This window comes from Phyllobates terribilis, unplaced genomic scaffold, assembly GCF_046119375.1.
Source record: "Phyllobates terribilis strain yellow unplaced genomic scaffold, ASM4611937v1 Scaffold_132__1_contigs__length_4960021, whole genome shotgun sequence".
Taxonomy (NCBI): domain Eukaryota; kingdom Metazoa; phylum Chordata; class Amphibia; order Anura; family Dendrobatidae; genus Phyllobates; species Phyllobates terribilis.
The window spans coordinates 2,865,520-2,888,083 of NW_027362892.1; the positions used below are offsets into that span (position 1 = coordinate 2,865,520).

The 22,564-nt window shown below is 44.1% G+C and overlaps 2 pseudogenes; both read left to right on the forward strand.

The window, feature by feature from the left end:
• Positions 1 to 7,768: 7,768 nt before the first annotated feature.
• On the forward strand, positions 7,769 to 7,864 carry LOC141203928 (U2 spliceosomal RNA; annotated as a pseudogene).
• Positions 7,865 to 8,702: 838 nt separating this feature from the next.
• On the forward strand, positions 8,703 to 8,816 carry LOC141203927 (U2 spliceosomal RNA; annotated as a pseudogene).
• Positions 8,817 to 22,564: the final 13,748 nt, after the last annotated feature.

Below are 22,564 nucleotides of genomic sequence, written 5' to 3' on the forward strand. Positions count from 1 at the left end.
CCAGATATATACCGTGGATGTCAATGCAGGAATTTGGCATGCCTGAAGGACCTGACAGGTTCACTTTACGGGGACCCCCTTTGGTTCGTTTGAAGGGTCCCTTGACAATAAGCTGATCACAGCTGTAGTCGGGTGGACGCAGCAACGAGGACTAAGTTGCAGGAATCATTTTCTTACCATTCCCATTAGAATCAATACTGTCCTAAGTCCTACAGAGCGAGGGGTGCAACGTGTCCGATAATAATTGAGGGTCAAATCAGAAATCTCAAGGGTAAACGAGACTGATTTATATTTGTATTCCAGTTTATAGAAGAATTTCACACCCTGGCCAGAGATATCATGGGACTGCCCACCCGCGCTTACTTCACCATGGTACACCTCGACTACGATGACTTAAAGCAAGGCCTGGCTGACAAAGCAAAAAGTTTTGCAAATATATTACTAGATAGACTGGTGACAAATCACAGATTGGAGAATGAAGAGTGAGTAAAATCCTGGATTCAAGGAGGTTTCACAATAGAAAAAAATAATCTGTAATGGGCCTCTACCTGCCATGTGCCATTCAGGGGCCCTTGGGGTCGAGGTCAAGTGCTACTTCTGCTATGATTTCATACAGTGAGTTATAGATGCTGATGCTACAGTAAAAGTTAAGAATCTCACATTACTTTACTTATGATACCATAAAATATCATCACATTCCAGTATATAATATACAGGTGCATCTCACTAAATTAGAATATCATCAAAAAGTTAATTTTTTTCATTTCTTCAGTACAAAAATTTAAATTCATATATTATATAGAGTCATTACAAACAGAGTGATATATTTCAAGTGTTTATTTCTGTTAATGTTGTTGATTATGGCTTACAGCCAATGGAAACACAAAAGTCATTATCTCAGTAAATTAAAATAATTAACAAATACACCTGCAAAGGCTTCCTAAGCTTTTAAAAAGGTCCCTTAGTCTGTTTCAGTAGGCTCCACAATCATTGGGAAGACTGCTGACTTGACAGACGTCCAGAAGGCAGTCATTGACACACTCCACAAGGTCCCAGAGTTCCAATTTTCATTTGGAAATCAAGGTCCCAGAGTCTGGAGGAAGAGTGGAGAGGCCACAATCCAAGCTGCTTGAGGTCTTGTGTGAAGTTTCCACAATCGGTGATGGTTTGGGGAGCCATGTCATCTGCTGGTGTAGGTCCACTGTGTTTTATCAAGACCAAAGTCAGCGCAGCCGTCTACCAGGACATTTTACAGCACTTCATGCTTCCCTCTGCTGACAAGCTTTTTGGAGATGGAAATGTCATTCTCCAGCAGGACTTGGCCCCTGTCCACACTGCCAAAAGTACCAATACCTGGTTTACACACAACAGTATCACTGTGCTTGATTGGCCAGTAAACTCGCCTGACCTAATCCCCATAGAGAATCTATTATAGAGAATCTATGGGGTATTGTCAAGAGGAAGATGAGAGACCCCAGACACAACAATGCAGACGAGCTGAAGGCTTCTATCAAAGCAACCTGGGCTTCCATAACACCTCAGCAGGGCCACAGGCTGATCGCCTCCATGACACATTGCCGCATTGATGCAGTAATTGATGCAAAAGGAGCCCCGACCAAGTACTGAGTGCATTTACTGAACAGACATTTCAGATTTTAAAAACATTTTTCAATCTGTTGTTATAAAGTATTCTAATTTACTGAGATAATGACTGTTGTGTTTTCATCGGCTGTAAGCCATAATCATCAACATTAACAGAAATAAACACTTGAAATAGATCCCTCTGTGTGTAATGACTCTATATAATATAGGAGTTTCAATTTTTGTACTGAAAACTGAAATAAAGTAACTTTTTGATGATATTCTAATTTAGTGAGATGCACCTGTATGTAATAATCTTTGCTTCGATAAGGATCTTCATGAAATTTGAGAAAATCAAGGAACAAGCGTTAAAGGTTCCTGAAACTAATGAAGATGTAATAGAGGAGATTGCGCTTGTGGAGCAGGCGAAGAATAAAAGCCTGGTAGAGCTAAAGTCCCGAATTGCTGTACGTACAGTACGACCCTGGGTATAATTAGTGTAAAACATAATATATAGGATTATTCCGATATTTCTTGTGTCCTGGTTAATATGTATTTTTCCATATATAGGTCATGTCATACTAGCTATACTTACCAGTCCCCCTCCAGGTTTCAGTGATCAGATCCCCAACATGATCATGTGATTGCTGCAGCCTATCAGTGACTACGGTGGTAACCTGCTACAGCCAGTGATTGGCTACAGAAATCACATGTCCACATAGAGCAGGAAGAACACAAACTGATGGAGGGAACTGTAGTTGTGGAGCATCAGTATAATTTTATAACCTAAGTTTTTGGAAAAAATATAATTGGTGCAACCCCTGTGATTGTAGATGCTAGATACATTAATACATAGTGAGTTTCATTTGTTTCATTTTAGGAGTGTCAGCGGAGGATGAGTTATCTTCTAGATGTTCATTTATTTGTACCTGAAGATATCATCCTGAACTCAACAGTGTTACTGTGGCCAAAAAATATCAACCCAGTGTTTGATGAAAATGGCCAGGTATGTGGGCTCATTTCTGAAAATGGGGTCTCGGGTGCCAGCCCCAATGAAGCAGCAGCCCCCTGCAGTGTCCAGGTAACTAAACGGGGCGCTCTGGGAGCGTTTTTTGATAACTGTTCCTTTCTAAAAGCTGATTGAAAACGGCAAGTGTAAAGGAGAGGGCGAGCTGCTGGGGAAAAGAGAGAAGCTTATGCTGGAACTGGAGAAACTTTTGTGTCGGATGGAAGAATTTGCAGAGTACTCTGAGCTGGATATGATGCAGCAGGTATGATAGTCACAGGCTGTGTTATAGTTTTCCCTCTTCTTATTTTCATTACTTTAAGACTCTTTTCATATTTGTACAGATCCTAATTACCAAAAACGCATCAGGGTTGTCGTGAACGATAATTTTTGTGTGCAATACAAAAGATCATTTCACCCGACGATCAAGTGTTTGGCCATTCGTCGGTGATTGGCAGCCTATTTATACTGCACAATTATCCTTAAACGAGCGTTCCTGGGAAGTAGTTATAAAATGCTCCCTAACTCCGGTTTGGAGTTGCATTAGGCTTTTTTTATGTTGTTTCTTTTGGGGGGGTTCTATCCCTTTTTAAAGGCAAGAATCAAGAATATTGAGACTACAGCCAATAGTGTAACCTGAAGCTTCAATGCAAAATCTCCATTAGGGCCCCCAACTATTGCAGGTCTTTAATAGTAGTGATCTTCTCATATGAGTCAAAGAGACCTTTTGAGCCCCCCTTAGCTCCAGATGCGACTGCAATCCCTGCACGCACTGTAGTTACGCCCTTGACTGCAGCATTATTTTTGCTATGCAAAAAAAAACTATGAAAAAAACATAAACCCGACTGACCACCATTATCAGCCAGAACAGTCTTTATAGAGGCAGTCCCTAGTGCTTAACCTGAAGTGCAGTCAAACAAAGGCAGGTCAGAGGCAGTCGTCACACCTGAGCACTGGCGTATGAAAGCATCCACTAGGCCTGAAACGCGTTGCATCCAATAGGCCTGAAATGCATTGCATCCAATGGGCCTGAAACGCATTGCGTCCAATAGGCCTGAAACACGATGCGTCCAATAGGCCTGAAATGCGTTGCGTCCAATAGGCCTGAAACGCATTGCGTCCAGTAGGCCTGAAACGCGTTGCGTCCAATAGGCCTGAAACGATTTGTGTCCAATAGACCTGAAAGGCCTGAAAGTTACACCTCTGACATCAGCTGTCTATAAAGTGGAGCATATAGGAGTCTGTATTCTGCAAATGAGAAGTAAAGTTCACCGGTGAGAAGTCAGTCTCATACTGTAACTTGTGAATGTCTAACTCATTTTCTTTAATGGAGGCAGTCCGGTTAACCCTTTACTTATCTGTGTTTATTGTGCCTGGTTTCAGTAAGTGACAGATGTGAGGACTGTACAGAAGCGAATAGCAGACGCAGAGGAGGCGGTGGCTTATATTAACAAAGAAGAAGCACTGTATAAATGGGACCTTACAACATACCCTCAGCTGGATTCTTCAAAAGTCAACATCGAACCTTACCAGAAACTTTTTGCACTGATTTACAAATGGCAAAAAACTGAAAAAAAGTATGTGCACCCCATTGGGGAATTCTGAGTTAACTCTTGGCATGCCGTTATTTATTAACACCAGACGTGATCTGAAGTGGAGAGTAAATGGCGCATTTAAACAAGCTGATGATCATTCCCAATTATCAGCCCGTGTAAATGTGCCAGTAATCACCCGATAAACAAGCAAAACACTAATTCGTTGGGAACGAATCATTTATGGCAGCAAAAATCATCTTTATCTACAGCACTTCGCCCCTTGTAACGTTATAGGGACAAAGTATATCTAATAACCAATCGTTCTGTTCCCATCACTGTTCTTCGGTCCTGGAAATAACCAAGCGCCAAAAGTCTTGCATATATTACAAGGGGATTATGTGTTATTAAAGGGCTGTCCGGCCTTGGGGCACAAGTCTGCAGTCACTCCATGTGACTGCAGTCATGTGAATCCTCACAGCATGTGTACTGTGCGTGTAATAAGGATTCTCCAGCATCGGGAGCACAGGCATGTGACAGCAAGTATGTGATTTGCATATATACGGTCACATCCCAACTAGACATATCCGGCCTTGCTCAATGCAAGCACATTGAGTGGAGCCAGACACGTCTAGTCGGAATGTGGTCTGAAGTATGCAAATCACATACTTGTGGTCACATAACAGCCCGTTCCCGGCACCGGAAAATCCTCGCAGTGCGTGCAATTTGAGAATTTAAAAGTCTGCAGTTACATAGACTGTAGACTTGTACCCCAAGGCCGGACAATCCCTTCTGCAAAATAGGAGATAAATGTATGATCGGTAGGGGTGCTCTAACCACAGGGTCCTCCAGTAATCCTGAGGACAGAGGTTCCAAAGTCTGCTGTGTGAATGGAGTGATCGTGCGCATGCATAGCCAGTGCTCCATTCATGTCTATGGGAGCAGTCATGCGCATGCATAGCCATCACTCCCATAGATGCACACATGCTTCATTCACAAAAATGTATCTAGGACCACCGCTTTCAAAACTGCTGGGGGCTGCAGCAGTCAGACTCCCAGTGATCAGACATTTATCAACAACCTTGTGGATAGGTGATTAAACATTATTTATGGGACAACCATAGCCATAGATGTAGAAGAGAAAAAAAGCAGAATAAACAGTAATAGATGAGCTAAAAACATGAAATTTATCAAAATATGTCTTGAAAAATCTCACGCTTCCAGGTGGATCGACGGCGCTTTCCTTGACCTGAACGGAGAAAGCATGGAAGCCGAAGTGGACGAATTCTTCCGAGAGGTCTACAAGATGATGAAACTGTTTCAGCAGAAGCAGAAGAAGTTAGAAGAGGAGAAGAAAAAGGCGTCTCAACACCGGACACTGTCTGAAGATAAGGATTCGGTGGACGAGGAAAAGAAGGAAAGCCGCATAGTTCTCATGTGTTCTGCCATCACCGAGCAAATCAAGGCTTTTAAGGTAGATGCATCAAATAATGGATATATCAGTAATCTGGGCCAGGTTTGCTGGAGCGCGCTGTTAGCTCCCAATCCCAGCCAATTTTAGCACAGTGGTTACTATCGAGACAGCAGCGGTGGTCGGTCTCCTAGGCAACGATCTGTAAACAAAAGGAAAGTCTTAATATCTCAAGAACGGCTGCAAATGTCAAGAAGCAGTAAATTGCAAAAGTGCAGGTTTTTACAATATCTATGAAGATGGGAATAACCCTTTAATTCATTTTTGTAGCCGTAATCCCGGGACACTGATTATGATTGACTCCTTTTCAGGAATATATCCCTCTGGTGAGCATCCTTTGCAACCCATGCCCCTCCTATATATCCATCCTGGCCTCCATGTGTCCAGCCTGCCCCCCTTCATATATCCATTCTGTCCCATATATCTATATATATCTATATCATATATATATAACAGTTTTGATTTATATATATCCATCCTAGCCCCCCCATATATGCATCCCACCCCACCCCATATATCTGTCCAGGTCCCCACGTGTCCAGCTTGCCCCCCTTCACCTCCATGCGTCCATCCAGGTCCCCACGTGTCCAGCTTGCCCCCCTTCACCTCCATGCGTGCATCCAGGTCCCCACGTGTCCATCCTGCCCCCCCTTCAGCCCCATGCGTCCATCCAGGTCCCACGTGTCCAGTCTGCCCCCCCTTCAGCCCCATGCGTCCATCCAGGTCCCCACGTGTCCAGCCTGCCCCGCTTCAGCCCCATGCGTCCATCCAGGTCCCCACGTGTCCAGCCTGCCCCCCCTTCAGCCTCATGCGTCCATCCAGGTCGCCACGTGTCCAGCCTGCCCCCCCTTCAGCCCCATGCATCCATCCAGGTACCCACATGTCCAGCCTGCCCCCCCTTCAGCCCCATGCATCCATCCATGTCCCCACATGTCCAGCCTGCCCCCCCTTCAGCCCCATGCATCCATCCAGGTCCCCACGTGTCCAGCCTGCCCCCCCTTCAGTCCCATGCGTCCATCCATGGCCCCACATGTCCAGCCTGCCCCCCCCTTCAGCTCCATGCGTCCATCCATGTCCCCACGTGTCCAGCCTGACCCCCCTTCAGCCCCATGCGTCCATCCATGTCCCCATGTGTCCATCCTGACCTCCCTTCAGCCCCATGCGTCCATCCATGCATCCTGGGTAGGTGTTTATGCCCCTGCATCCATCCATCCTGGGTAGGTGTAAATGCCCCTCCAGCCATCCATCCTGGGTAGATGTATATGCTTTTCCATTCATCCATCCATCCTGGGTAGGTGTATATGCCCCTCCATCCATCCATCCATCCATCCATCCAATCTATCTATGTTTCTATCCCTTCCTTTCTGAGATAAGCTGCAATAATGCATTTGTCCTTTGCTACACCTTTGCACATACGCCATATACCTAATCAGTGGCCTTGTTATCAGCTGCTACTCTTTTAATTCAACTGTCCCATCAGTTGGGTGTTGCTGAGTACCACGCATTTAAAAAAAATGTGGGGCCGTTGCGATTTCTTTAGTGAAATGCTGGCTCCCTCTGGTGGAGCACTGACTTCTTTAATTTTCTATCTATGGATGAAAAAAAGATAAAAAAAAGTTTGGTCTGAGATGTTGTTTTAAAGTGCTACCTATGTCTGTCAATCAGAGCATCCTATTGGTTTTCACCCAGGCAGATAGATTGCTTGCAATAGATGTAATGAGTGAATGGAACAATAGAATAATGCAAGAGAATGGGACAATGGAACAATGGAATAATGCTAGAATGGAAGAATGGAACATCATTGCACTTGTCATAATGGGCTCCTAGCCTTTATCTGGCTGTGCTTCGGCAGTCAGCTACAGTCTGCAGGGAGCCTGTAGACTAGGAAGAAGGTCGACCGCTGCTTGTTTGTTCACTAATTAGTTATCCTCTCCCCATCCCCTTGTCTGCAGGTGCATGGGACATTGGGGGGGAGGGGAGAATGTTTGAAAATAGGCAGACTCATGCAGATTAAAAATGCATGCGTGGGCTGCAGCTGCAACAAGCAGTAAAGTTGTGGGTTTTAAGATGTCTGTTGATGAACAACATGTCCTCCTAAGGGGAGTCTTTGTCCCTATCCCTACAATGGGTGCATTCTTGAAGCCAGGGTGCAGTCATAGGCCAAAACCAATTCAGGTTATCTCTTCTTGGCCTTTTGGCTAACATCAAGTGTAGTATCTGTTCTCATTTAGTATATGTGCTTTGCTTTTACCAATATATTGTATTGTAATGTAATGTTATCTATCTATCTATCTACCCCTTCCTTCCTGAGATAAGCTGCAATAATGCATTTGTCCTTTGCTACCCCGTTGCACATACACCATATACCTAGTCAGTGGCCTTGTTATCAGCTGCTACTCTTTTAATTCAACTGTCCCATCAGTTGGGTGTTGCTGAGTACCACGCATTTAAAAAAAATGTGTGGGCCGTTACGATTTCTTTAGTGAAATGCTGGCTCCCTCTGGTGGAGCACTGACTTTTTTAATTTTCTATCTGTGGATGAAAAAAAGATAAAAAAAAGTTTGGTCTGAGATGTTGTTTTAAAGTGCTACCTATGTCTGTCAATCAGAGCATCCTATTGGTTTTCACCCAGGCAGATAGATTGCTTGCAATAGATGTAATGAGTGAATGGAACAATGGAATAATGCAAGAGAATGGGACAATGGAACAATGGAATAATGCAAGAATGGAACATCATTGCACGTGTCATAATGGGCTCCTGGCCTTTATCTGGCTGTGCTGCTGCAGTCAGCTACAGTCTGCAGGGAGCCTGCAGACTAGGAAGAAGGTGGACCGCTGCTTGTTTGTTCAATAATTAGTTATCCTCTCCCCATCCCCTTGTCTGCAGGTGCATGGGACATTGGGGGGAGGGGAGAATGTTTGAAAATAGGCAGACTCATGCAGATTAAAAATGCATGTGTGGGCTGCAGCTGCAACAAGCAGTAAAGTTGTGGGTTTTAAGGTGACTATTGATGAACAACATGTCCTCCTAAGGGGAGTCTTTGTCCCTATCCCTACAATGGGTGCCTTCTTGAAGCCAGGGTGCAGTCATAGGCCAAAACGAATTCAGGTTATCGCTTCTCGGCCTTTTGGCTAACATCAAGTGTAGTATCTGTTCTCATTTAGTATATGTGCTTAGCTTTTACCAATATATTGCATTGCAATGTTATCTATCTATCTATCTATCTATCTTCCCGGCTGCTTGTTTTCCCTCTATCCACACCCTCCTCTTCTTTGATTGACAGCTCTGGCTTCATAGAACCAGAGAAGGAAGGAGACAGAGGTAAAACAAGCAGGTGGGAAGGTGTATATAAAGGATTGGCCCACGCCGTGATCCACGGAGCGCTTGTACTTGGTTTCAACAGTCATTCTGTGCTGACAGTCCCTTTAAAATCAGTGTTTCCCAAACTTCAGTCCTCACGGCCCCCCACAGGTCATGTCTTCAGGATTTCCATAGTATTGCACAGGTGAGAGAATTCCTGATTCCTTGATGATACTTTCATCACATGTGTGATACTGAGGAAATCCTGAAAACCTGACCTGTTGGGGGGAAAACCTGACCTGTTGGGGGCCATGAGGACTGGAGTTTGGGAAACACTGCTTTAAATGGAGCGGTGCTGCAGTTTTATTATTCAGCAATTAGCAGGATCCCCCAACAATTTCTTAAGCAATGAGAAAATGCAGTCCCTAATGATGTCCTCTGACAATAAGCGGATCACGGACAGCAGATGCATTGGGTTCTGCATTTCTTGGAGAATGGGATGGGGCAGCTTCTGTCTTCTCAGTGATACAATCAGGAAGGAGATGCAGCGTGAGACAATCCCTGTCTACATCTTTGATCTGATCATCAATACAGAGGGCTGATTGGTGAAGACAGAGGGAAAGGCTAATAAAATGATTAAAAAAAAACTTAGTTTTTCGGCTGGCACTTCCTCTGGGGTCAGTATGCCAACCTCATTGACTTCATAGCACTTGCCAGAGTGGGCAGACACGATTTTATTGCCTTTACACATGTCACCTCCACACAGGGCGATGCTGCTACGACGCCTCTGTAGTGATCAAACGTGGAGTGAAACAGCAGGGCTTTAAGAGGGCTGCCCTTTTCAATCTTGGGACTAAAACACAAAAATAAGACATCCTGTTAAGGGGGATAAAGGTAAGTAAACCGCGTTCAGTCCAGAGTGATGAATTCCAAAAGACAAAGTTTATTCCGCCATCACATAACGTTTCGACCTGTTATAGGTCTTTATCAAGTATATACAAAGACATACAGGGATACTGATCCCCTTTAAGGAAAATCAGTGGCCAGAACCCTTTAAATTCCCCTTAAATGGTCCAAAACTGAAACTGTGGGAACAATATAATCCACTTAGGGTTCAGCAAACTTACAGTCAAGGGTTTGATAAAATTATCTACACCCTTGTGTCTCCAGAAAGCATAGCGTACGTTCACGTGCTGAAAATGCCGACCAGTGCTGGAGTGAGCAGAGGTCCGCAGCTTGTGACACTCCTGCTGTAGTGAAACTACAGGTCCCAGCAGACTGACGGTCTCTCATCAAGTTATGCTGGGAGCCGCAGTTTCACAAATAGTGCTAGAGGATCCATGTCAGAAATATGAGGCTGCCACTAGGGTTTCTCCCACAAATATGTAATCGGACGTGGAGCAGATCTGCACGTGGATGAGCCATATTCTCTATCTGTGAACATACTACTCCTTCACTCAGATTCTAAGTGGTTCTGCAGCGCATCTGTGCAGAGCAAGCTGTCAATCAAAATCCGGGCCGGGTTTACAGCCGTCACCCCTGATATAGCGAGCGGTGCTGTGATCCAAGACTGTAGCCGCTCCGTGCACAACGATGAGTGAAGGCCGGCGGCTGCAGGGAGGAAAGAAGTTAATTTTCTCCCGGTACCTACACTATCAATAAGGCGGCCGGGCAGCATTGTAACAATATTTATCTGCAGATTAACCCTATACCTGCAGGTACATAGCATTTTCCAAGGTGACAGGTCCCTTTAATAAAGAGAAGATGGATAGAGCCGCATTAGTCCGTACTCACGGTGGAGGCCTCCTGACAACTTCTTGAAGAACACTTTCCACATTTGTTCCAACCTTCCCCGACATCTAATAGAAATAAACAGAGAAATGAATTTCTTAATACAGTTTAGAACTCGGCTACAACGAATCAGAAGAAATGAAACCTGTTTGAAGCTGACAAGCAATCAAGCCCCTCCGCAAGCCACACAGAACATGGCTACTTATGTCATCTGCAGGTGATTAACGGAACCTGTCATGTTGAAATGGTATAAGATCTGTAGGGGGGTGTTGTAGAGCAGAGAAGTTGATCAGACTGATAGACATATCTGTGGGAAGAGAGTCAGCAAAACTGGCATTTTATGCAGTGAAAAGTCCTGCCGTATGTACACTAGTCCAGTGGGCGGTCCTACTAAGTGATTGACAGTTCCCTGTATGACCATGCAGGCAAAGATAGCTGTCAATCACTAGTAGGACCGCCCACTGGACTCATCTGTACAAACAGCAGGATTCCACTGAATAAATTGATACAGGAAAAACATCTATCTTTGTACCGTATTAGCCAGTAGATAGAAGAGTATTTAGATTTGAGAGTCCTCAGTGGTTGATACCATCTTTTCCGTTAGCCATTAAAAGGTAACAAATTGCAGGCTTTCCAGACTACTCAGGTCTCAGGTCTGCCTGATGAAGAAGCCCGAGTAGTCTGGAAAGCTTGCAATTTGTTACCATCTTTTCAGTTAGCCATTAAAGGTATCAACCACTGAAGACTCTCAAATCTAATGAATAAATTACAATTGATACTGAATCTTCTCCCACAAACCTATATATCATTCTGCTCAGTTTCTCAGGGATAAAACCTGTACATCTGAATGGGGCTTTAATGTTGTTATTACAATCATGTAACCACAGATCACAAAATCTTTCATATGATCATTTTTTTAACACCTAAAACCCCAATGGATATTTATGTTTACTAAAGGATTCCTTTCCCATTCTTTTGGCAGCTCTTCTTTAGGTATGGACACAGACCGGCATCCGGCATAAAGACATCTGGAGACTTTTCCTTTTTCTGTGATATTGGATAATCTTCTTCATTTCTAACGCTTTAAATCTTTCAAATTCTTTCCGAAAAATGTGTCATAAAGGGACTTTCTCAGGTCAGTTTTGCTTGTGGTTGTGTTACCATTATTTGTGCCAAATGTATCAAAGTGTTGCACGATGTTTGATAAATGTTTATGTAGCACTTCCATCTATCTTTATTTATTATACTCACTTATATAGCGCCATTAATTTCACAGCACTTTACAGACATTATCATCACTGCCCCCATCGGGGCTCACAATCTACATTCCCTATCAGTATGTCTTTGGAGTGTGGGAGGAAACCGGAGAACCCGGAGGAAACCCATGCAAACACAGGGAGAACATACAAACTTCTTGCAGATGTCGTCCTTGGTGGGATTTGAACCCAGGACCCCAGTGCTGCAAAACAACAATGCTAACCACTGAGCCACCGTGTATCTTCATCCACTTTTAACGTCACCCGTCGTTCTTAGACTTGTGTGGCTTACCAAGCCCAATTTCTAAAAGTTGCAAGAGTGCTGTAAAATAGGAAGCTGCACATTTTTGTGCAAAAATGATGCGTCACAAAAGTTTTTTTTTTTTTTTTGACACCAAAAATTGATGTAAATTCCTCGCTACATTGCCCCTTTTCCAGCCACATTTTGCAGAAAAAAATAAAAAGACAAGGTACAGACAGCGGAGTTAAATTTGCCTACAGGAATGATTTTGATCTGGAGCGCATCGTACCCGGATACAGTCACTAGCGGGAACGTCAAACATCTTCTCAATTTGTTTCTCCACCCTTTCCGGATCTGCATTCTTCAAGTCTATCTAAAAGCAAAAGTATAAATACTAATTATTTATCAAAGCTGGACAACATCTAGAAACCATATAATAAACCTGGCTTAAAATATAGTGTGAACAAGAGTTTAGGGAGAGATGTACAACTGGCTCTGGCCCTTAAAAGGGATTGTGTAATCGTACAAAACTAGCAAAAATGTAAAGTGCCCGGAAAACAAGGAACGTGCAATTTACCTCTTAGTAAAATCCTATGCTTTCTCAAGAACAGAGGAATTTTAATTTCATATTTTTTTTAATCAAATAATTTTTATTGAAAAACTCCAACTACAAATATTCCATCTTTCAAATAACATACATGACATAGTAATTCCATAGTAAAAATATGAACAAAGTATCTGAACTTCAATTCCCATAACCCACCCTAAACCCAAATCCCAACACTCCAGAGAGAACCATTTTCAGAGCAGTTCTAGAATAACGGACTATAGCATTCGTAGAAGGGGAAGAAGATAAAAAAGTGACTAACAAAGGGGTAGCAGCGTTTTAATGTTATCATTTACTGCTTGATGCCGGAGCCGGGGAGTGCACGCTGAAAACTGTTGCAGGCTGCTGTAATCACAGGACACAAGCAAACAGCATGGCATTTCCTATCAGCAGGGAGGAAGTAAAGGGCGACAGTAATGAAAGTCTCCTCCTACTCCGCTCCATATTGAAATGAATAGTGTGCATCCTACAAATGAGATGCATACAGCAAACAATTGATTTTCCATACATAGGTTTTGAGTTGACCACTGGATATACACATGTGTATCACTAATTACCAGAACTGGAAATCGAAAAAAAAGACGAGCAAGTTTGGGGTGAATCCTGCCTTCATTACTGCACAGCCGCTCAGAGGGATCGGTACTAGGAACAGCAGGAGTGCCGGCGATGGTCACAGATTTACCTGCTGCGGGACTGAAGGAGTCTGATCGTGCTCGGCTCAAAGCTTTTTACCTGGTTTACGACAGGAATAATTGAAAGCTGTGCTTCAAAGGCGAGGAAGAAGTTTTCCACCATCTATTAGAAAATAGACAAACCTAGGATAGAAACAATATGAACATATACCCTGCTATAAGTAAGTAAAAAGCAATAGGAAATATATATAATATAGGGTACTTAGTAAACATGGTTTTTGATAAAAAAAAAAAAAAAGCCATCCCACCAGCACCAAGGTGTACCCAGTCAGTTATGTGAAGTATATAATAAAATACACTTTAGTACAATATTAGTATCTTGTCCCTTTAAATCGGCAGCTACTTCTGTCACCATGGTAACTGCATTCATACTCAGCCAATAGGATTGCTCGGTTTGAATTTGAAGAAAAAAAAAAAGTTCTATATGGTCAGTTTGTTCCATCTCATCTGAGTGTGAAGACAGACACCTGCGATCAGCGAGATTATAGGTATAAGACGTGATATAATATAACGGACGGAGCCACATCCCATCACACGCACTCAGCGACCACAACTGACAAGAATCAGCACATTTATCAGAGGAGAAGTCATTATTCCCCAACACATGATAAGTGACAACTTCTAGATCTGCTGGGAACACAACTAATCCCTGCTAGACCCTCCCCGGCCACCGCTCCATTCATTCTCTATGCAGGAGAAAGATGAGTACAGCGCCCCCCATAGAGAATGAACGGACCGGCGGTTGAACATTTGCACTTCGCTCACTTCTATCTATAAGTGCTGTTCTGCTGATTGGGTCATAGCGGCCAAACCCACCGATCTAAGAGTCATCACCTATCCAGAGATCAGTGAGAACTTCTTCCAACTAGACATCCCCTTTAATTGAAGAGATCACATATCTAACAGCCAGTCCTATTCATTCCCAATCTTCCCTGTGCCCAGTAATGCCCCTGGGTATATCGCCAATATGAGCCAATCACCAAACCCTCTGCTGACTGTTCCCCATGTTTTATAGATTTTGGATACGTTTCTACAAGAGAAGATATCAGCGGCCACCATGGGGATGGGTTACTCTGCCAGCGATGGAGCAGGTAGTATCCTCCAGCCTGTGATATCTCACCTTCCTCCATATTCTGCTGTTACATGCGTTTCTTCAGCTTTACCCCTTCCCAACAGAACCAATTGATGGTTTTTTTCTGTTTTTTCCTTGGCTTTTTCCAAGGGCTATAACTTTTTCATGTCTGTCCACATAGTGTGAGGTCTTGTTATTTTGTAGGATGAGCGGTACTTATAAATCACACCATTCATTTACCACATAGTACTAGAAAACGGGAAAAAAAGTCCAAGTGCAGTAAAAGTGCGAGGAAAAAAAAGCCTGACCCTGTTTTTCTGGGAAGGGTTTTAACGGCGTACATAGTGTGGTGAAAATGACCTGGTAATAGGATCCTACTCCTCAGTGTGATTACAGCATGACCAAACTTCTCCAATAGTTTTGGCAAAAGAAAAAAACTTTATTTTTTCTGAGACCCGTAACATTTTCGTTTTTCGGGTTGATGGAGCTGTGTGGGGGCTTATTTTTTGAAGGGCAAGAGGACTTTATTGATAACATTTTGGGACACATATGACATGGTCATCGCTTCTTACAGGGTTTTCTGTAGTATTGTGGCGAACGAAAAAAATGTAATTTTGTCTTTTTGAATTTTTTTCTGTGTTCACTGATCGTTTGTTTTTTATATTTGGATAGATTGTATTTCTCTGAAAGAGACCATACCACAAATGTGTATATTTTTATTATCTTTATTTTTAGTGGGAGGTGAGTTGAACGTGTGGAGTTTTAATATTTTAGACTTTTTTTTTTTTTTTAATTTTCACTGCATTTGTATACATTATCTGATTGCTTGTGCTATATACAGTGATACCACAGTAATGCTCCATATAGCAAAATCACGGTCTTCTTTACAGCCCAAATGAAGCTTTATGATGACAGGCACGGAGGCTTCAGCAGACCCCCGGATGTCATAGCAGTCCATCTGCGCCCTGTGATCGCGTCACAGGAGCGCCGGTGGGCGCATGTAACGATGCGTCCCAATGCCGGCGCGCTGTTAATGCTGCTGTTAGAGATTGACAGCAGCACTGAACAGGTTAACAGTGGTGGGCAGATCTTCGCTCCACTCGCAGCTCTTAGAGGCAGGTCCTGGTTGTTTGTCACAGCCATTATCTGCCATGTACGGGGCGAGCTGACTCTGCTCCATACACCCGCTACTGACTTATACCATACATGTACGGCAGATGTTGGTAAGGAGTTAAATCGGTTGTCCTGCTTTGCGGCCATTTGTTTTTTTTACTTTAATGCAAGTATTTGGAGCTAAAATTGATTTCCGTTATTGAGTTTCATTAAAAATGTTGCCTTCTGTAGCATCTGTGCTGCACTGTCTATTCCTGGCTGCAAAATTAGCTAACTGAGAATCTATCAGTGAGCTCCTTAGTCTTAAGGGAGAGTTTGTAGATCTTTCATCTGTTTTTTTTTTCCTGAGTGCCTTTTAGCTGATCTATGCCCAAAGAAAACACAAAACTTGAATGTGCAGGGAAACAATAAGTCTGTAATAACCAGTGAAAAACACTTAATGAAACCTAAATGTAAAAAATTACTTTTAGTAGTAAATACATGGACATGAGAAAATACACACTGCTCAAAAAAATAAAGGGAACACTTAAACAACAGAATATAACTCCAAGTAAATCAAACTTCTGTGAAATCAAACTGTCCACTTAGGAAGCAACACTGATTGACAATCAATTTCACATGCTGTTGTGCAAATGGAAGACAATAGATGGAAATTATTGGCAATTATCAAGACACACTCAATAAAGGAGTGGTTCTGCAGGTGGGGATCACAGACCACATCTCAGTACCAGTGCTTTCTGGCTGATGTTTTGGTCACTTTTGAATGTTGGTTGTGCTTTCACACTCGTGGTAGCATGAGACGGACTCTACAACCCACAGAAGATGCTCAGGTAGTGCAGCTCATCCAGGATGGCACATCAATGCGAGCTGTGGCAAGAAGGTTTGCTGCATCTGTCAGCATAGTGTCCAGAGGCTGGGGGCGCTACCAGGAGACAGGTCAGTACACCAGGAGACGTGGAGGGGGCCATAGGAGGGCAACAACCCAGCAGCAGGACCCCTACCTCCGCCTTTGTGCAAGGAGGAACAGGAGGAGCACTTCCAGAGCCATGCAAAATGACCTCCAGCAGGTCACAAATGTGCATGTGTCTGCACAAATGGTTAGAAACCGACTCCATGAGAGTGGGATGAGGGCCAGACGTCCACAGATGGGGGTTGTGCCAAATGCCAGACCTCATGTGGCTGGAGTGTGTCAGCAGTTCCAGCCAGATGAAGGCATTGAAGCTATGGACTGGCCCACCCGTTCCCCAGACCTGAATCCCATTGAGCACATCTGGGATGTCATGTCTCACTCCCTCCACCAACGTCATGTTGCACCACAGACTGTCCAGGAGTTGGCGGATGCTTTAGTCCTGGTCTGGGAGGAGATCCCACAGGAGACCATCCGCAACCTCATCAGGAGCATGTACAGGCATTGTAGGGAGGTCATACAGGCACGTGGAGGCCACACACAATACTGAGCCTCATTTTGACTTGTTTTAAGGACATTACATCAAAGTTGGATCAGCCTGTAGTGTGTTTTTCCACTTTAATTTTGGGGGTGACTCCGAATCCAGGCCTCCATTGATTAATAAATTTGATTTCCATTGATGATTTTTGTGTGATTTTGTTGTCAACACATTCAACTTTGTACAGAACAAAGTATTCAATGAGAATATTTCATTCATTCAGATCTAGGATGTGTTATTTGAGTGTTCCCTTTATTTTTTTGAGCAGTGTATATATATATATTATAAACAATTACTGCAGCTTTAATGCTATTTATTACGTCTCAGGAGGAGGACGGAAGAGGAAGAGGACGGAAGAGGCGGAGGACGGAAGAGACGGAGGACGGAAGAGGCGGAGGACGGAAGAGGAGGAGGACAGAAGAGGAGGAGGATGGAAAAGGAGGAGGACGGAAGAGGAGGAGGATGGAAGAGGAGGAGGACGGAAGAGGCGGAGGACGGAAGAGGCGGAGGATGGAAGAGGCAGAGGACAGAAGAGGCGGAGGACGGAAGAGGCGGAGGATGGAAGAGAAGGAGGACGGAAGAGGAGGAGGATGAAAGATGAGGAGGACGTAAGAGGAGGAGGACGTAAGAGGAAGAGGACGGAAGAGGAGAAGGACGGAAGAGGCGGAGGACAGAAAAGGCGGAGGACGGAAGAGGCGGAGGACAGAAGAGGCGGAGGACGGAAGAGGCGGAGGACAGAAGAGGAGGAGGACGGAAGAGAAGGAGGACGGAAGAGGAGGAGGACGGAAGAGGAGGAGGACGGAAGACGAGGAGGGCGTAAGAGGAAGAGGACGGAAGAGGAGGAGGATGGAAGTGGAGGAGGATGGAAGAGGAGGAGGACAGAATAGGAAGAGGAGGACAGAACTGCACCTTAAGATCCCTAGGGGGAAAGGGATGGTAGTAATATAGTGGTAGTATATCCGTATTAGTGTAATATGAGTAATAATACTAGTGATAATAGTAAGAAAGTAATAAAATAACAGTAGTAATAGTAGTAGGTAGAATAGCAGTGTGATCCAGGGTCCTAGGACTGATCGCCTTTTCCCGGGGTCAAGAAGGAATTTTTCCCCTGTGACACAAATTGGCTGAAGGTGTCCTGGGGTTTTTGCCTTCTTCTGGATCAACACTGTAGGTATAGGGCAGTATTAGTAGTGATAGGAAAGAATAATAATACTGTAATAAGATAGCACAATGTAATAATAACCATATCAAATAGATTTATAAATACAAATTAAAATAACTCCAGTAGTACAATAATTAGTGTAATATTATATAACTTGTAACAACATTATTAGGTTTGATCCAGGGTCCTAGGACTGATCGCCTTTTCCCGGGGTCAAGAAGGAATTTTTCCCCTGTGACACAAATTGGCTGAAGGTGTCCTGGGGTTTTTGCCTTCTTCTGGATCAACACTGTAGGTATAGGTCAATATTAGTAGTGATAGAAAAGAAGAATAATACTGTAATAAGATAGGACAATGTAATAATAACCATATCAAATAGATTTATAAAAACAAATTAAAATAACTCCAGTAGTACAATAATTAGTGCAATATTATATAACTTGTAATAACATTATTAGGTTTGATCCAGGGTCCTAGGACTGATCGCCTTTTCCCGGGGTCAAGAAGGAATTTTTCCCCTGTGACACAAATTGGCTGAAGGTGTCCTGGGGTTTTTGCCTTCTTCTGGATCAACACTGTAGGTATAGGGCAGTATTAGTAGTGATAGGAAAGAATAATAATACTGTAATAAGATAGCACAATGTAATAATAACCATATCAAATAGATTTATAAATACAAATTAAAATAACTCCAGTAGTACAATAATTAGTGTAATATTATATAACTTGTAACAACATTATTAGGTTTGATCCAGGGTCCTAGGACTGATCGCCTTTTCCCGGGGTCAAGAAGGAATTTTTCCCCTGTGACACAAATTGGCTGAAGGTGTCCTGGGGTTTTTGCCTTCTTCTGGATCAACACTGTAGGTATAGGTCAATATTAGTAGTGATAGAAAAGAAGAATAATACTGTAATAAGATAGGACAATGTAATAATAACCATATCAAATAGATTTATAAAAACAAATTAAAATAACTCCAGTAGTACAATAATTAGTGCAATATTATATAACTTGTAATAACATTATTAGGTTTGATCCAGGGTCCTAGGACTGATCGCCTTTTCCCGGGGTCAAGAAGGAATTTTTCCCCTGCGACACAAATTGGCTGAAGGTGTCCTGGGGTTTTTGCCTTCTTCTGGATCAACACTGTAGGTATAGGGCAGTATTAGTAGTGATAGAAAAGAAGAATAATACTGTGATAAGATAGCACAATGTAATAATAACCATATCAAATAGATTTATAAAAACAAATTAAAATAACTCCAGTAGTACAATAATTAGTGTAATATTATATAACTTGTAATAACATTATTAGGTTTGATCCAAGGTCCTAGGACTGATCGCCTTTTCCCGGGGTCAAGAAGGAATTTTTCCCCTGTGACACAAATTGGCTGAAGGTGTCCTGGGGTTTTTGCCTTCTTCTGGATCAACAGCTTTAGGCATAGGGATTTTAGCAATACCATTATTAGAATCACAAGAATAATAAAAAAAAATTAGAATTACATTTTTTTAATTAGTTTTAGAACAGTTACAATTAATTGCATTAATGCAATAATAATAAATAGCAAAAATGGTGGTAATAATAATAATACAAAAAACTAGTCCCAGTTAGTAAGTTAGTGTAATGTTAGTGTAGGGACCCATCTGAAGAGGTCGCCTTGACGTTGGCAGATGGGCTTGCACAATTTGCTCAAAATGTGCGCTAAGAACCTCATATTTCTATGTACAGGAGATCTAGCAGTAATACCATTCAGGAGATAGATATCTGTGTACACACATTTTGTTATATACTTTTGTGCAGCACACAGGGCAGGTATACAGGTACAGGGCGAGAGTGTTACAGTGATATTATAACTCGGCCTTAAGGATAAAATGCTGATAACTACAGATCCTGGAAACACATTCGAAACTAGACCTTGTAAGTGTAGCATCGGCGTCTCTGCCCCTTGCTAGGCAGAGACGCCTTCCCTCTCACCTCCCCACTCCTGGCGCGGCGTCCTCCAGCGCTTCTCTCCCCGCTGCTGCCGGTCGCGCGCTCTTTCCCCGGCAGTGTGCTTAGGGCGCGCGCGCGTGCTCCCCCTCTCTTAAAGGGACCGCGCGCGCCGTCCTAAGGAGTCCCCGGCCAATTTGCGGAGGACCTCCCATATATAAGGCACCTTCTCCAAAATGGAGGTGCCCGAGCAAAGTTTTTGCAAAGCATACTCACCTCTGCTTCAGCCCTAAGGTCCCGTTTCCAGCCTGACTACCAGTCCTGTCTGCCTGCGTGTCTTCCCTTCAGCCCGACAGTCTGTCTCCTACATCCGCCAGTCTGTCTATGGGCAAGTCCACCTGCGGACCAGGAAGCACCTGCCAGTTACCTGCCTGCTACCTGCCGTACTTGCTAGCCTGCTCACCTGGGAGCACTCACCTGCTACCCGCCTGCTAGCCTACCTGGAGGCTACGCCGTCACTTGCCGTGACCACCTGCCTGTCAGCCAAGAGACTCTTACCTGCTCTGCCATCACTTGCCGTGACCACCTGCCTGCCAGCCAAGAGACTCTTACCCGCTCAGCCGTCACTTGCCGTGACCACCTGCCTGCCAGCCAAGAGACTCTTACCCGCTCAGCCGTCACTTGCCGTGGCCACCTGTTACCTGCCAGCTACCTGCCTCGTCTGTCTGCCGGCTCACCTAGGAGCGCCCACCAGTTACCCACCAGGTACCCGCCTCGTCTGTCTGCCTGCTCACCTGGGAGCACCTGCCTGTTTCCTGCCAGCCTGCCTGGAGACCCGGCCGTCACTTGCTGTGACCACCTTCCTGGTAAACCTAAAGACTGCTACTTGCCCTGCTTCCTCGAACTGTGACCACCTGTCTGCTACCAGAGACTTCCGCCTGCTTGCCGTGTCCATCCGCCATACCGGTCAGTCCCAGCCATCTGACCCGTGGGAGCCACCTGCTCTCTTACAAGGTCGTCCCCAGAGTAGCACCTGGTCCCTCAGCCCGGATCCTCCCTGGTCACGGTGTCGTTTGCTGGCAGCGACCAGGGTCGGTTCGGGTGGATACTTAGTCACGCCCCTCTGGGTCCCTCCTTGCACCTCGGCACAGAGGTTCCACCACCCAGACCCGTAACAGTAAGTAACTGGTTCCCAGCTAGTGGTAAATATGTACAGGCCAGTCCGGTACCAAGACCTGCTCTATAGGACACATTATCATCAGGCAGGTCCTGTCAGGGCTCTTACAAGATCTGCGGCAGAAGTGTGGCTGTATAACACAGTCCTGCTCCTGCCTCAGCCACCGACAGTGGAGCCAACCTTGATCCTGGCAGCTTAAGGACTTGTGGAGGATGAAGATGAAGATGGCACACCTAAGGATGAGGAACTACCAGCAAGCAAAAAAGAAAAGAGCACCCAGAAACACCCAGAAGCGACAAGAAAAAGGACAGCCAAGAAGGGAAGAAGAGTGGTGGTGGTGGGAGATTCACTACTGAGAGGAACAGAAGCAGCTATCTGCAGACCGGACATAACCACAAGAGAAGTATGCTGCCTCCCAGGGGCTAAGATCAAGGATGTTACCGATAGGATACCGAAGCTCATCAGTTCCAAGGATGTCCACCCATTTCTTCTGATACATGTTGGCACCAATGACACGGCAAAGAAGGACCTACCGACAATCTGCAAGGACTTTGAAGCATTGGGGAAGAAAGTAAAAGAACTGGATGCGCAGGTAGTTTTTTCTTCTATCCTTCCAGTAGACGGACATGGCGTCAGGAGATGCAACAGGATCCTTGATGTGAACAACTGGCTGAGACAATGGTGCAGACAACAAGGATTTGGATTCCTGGACCACGGTGTGAATTACCTCTATGACGGACTCCTTGCCAGAGACGGACTACACCTCAACAAACCCGGGAAACACACATTCGCCAGGAGACTCGCAACACTCATCAGGAGGGCGTTAAACTAGAAGAAGAGGGGATGGGAAGAAAAACGCCGGACACGAACATGCAACCAGAGAACATACTAATGAAAGATATGAAGTGCGACAAAGAAGTTCCAAGACAAGATACTTGGAAGGGAGGTAAGAAAATTTCTAATACAATCCACAGGGAGAAGATTGGAACAAAACAAAATCATGTAAACTGCGTGCTAGCAAATGCCAGAAGCCTGACAAACAAGATGGATGAACTGGAAGCAGAAATATCTACAGGTAACTATGACATAGTGGGAATAACCGAGTCATGGTTAGATGAAAGCTATGACTGGGCAGTTAACTTACAGGGTTACAGTCTGTTTAGAAGGGATCGAAGAAATCGGAAAG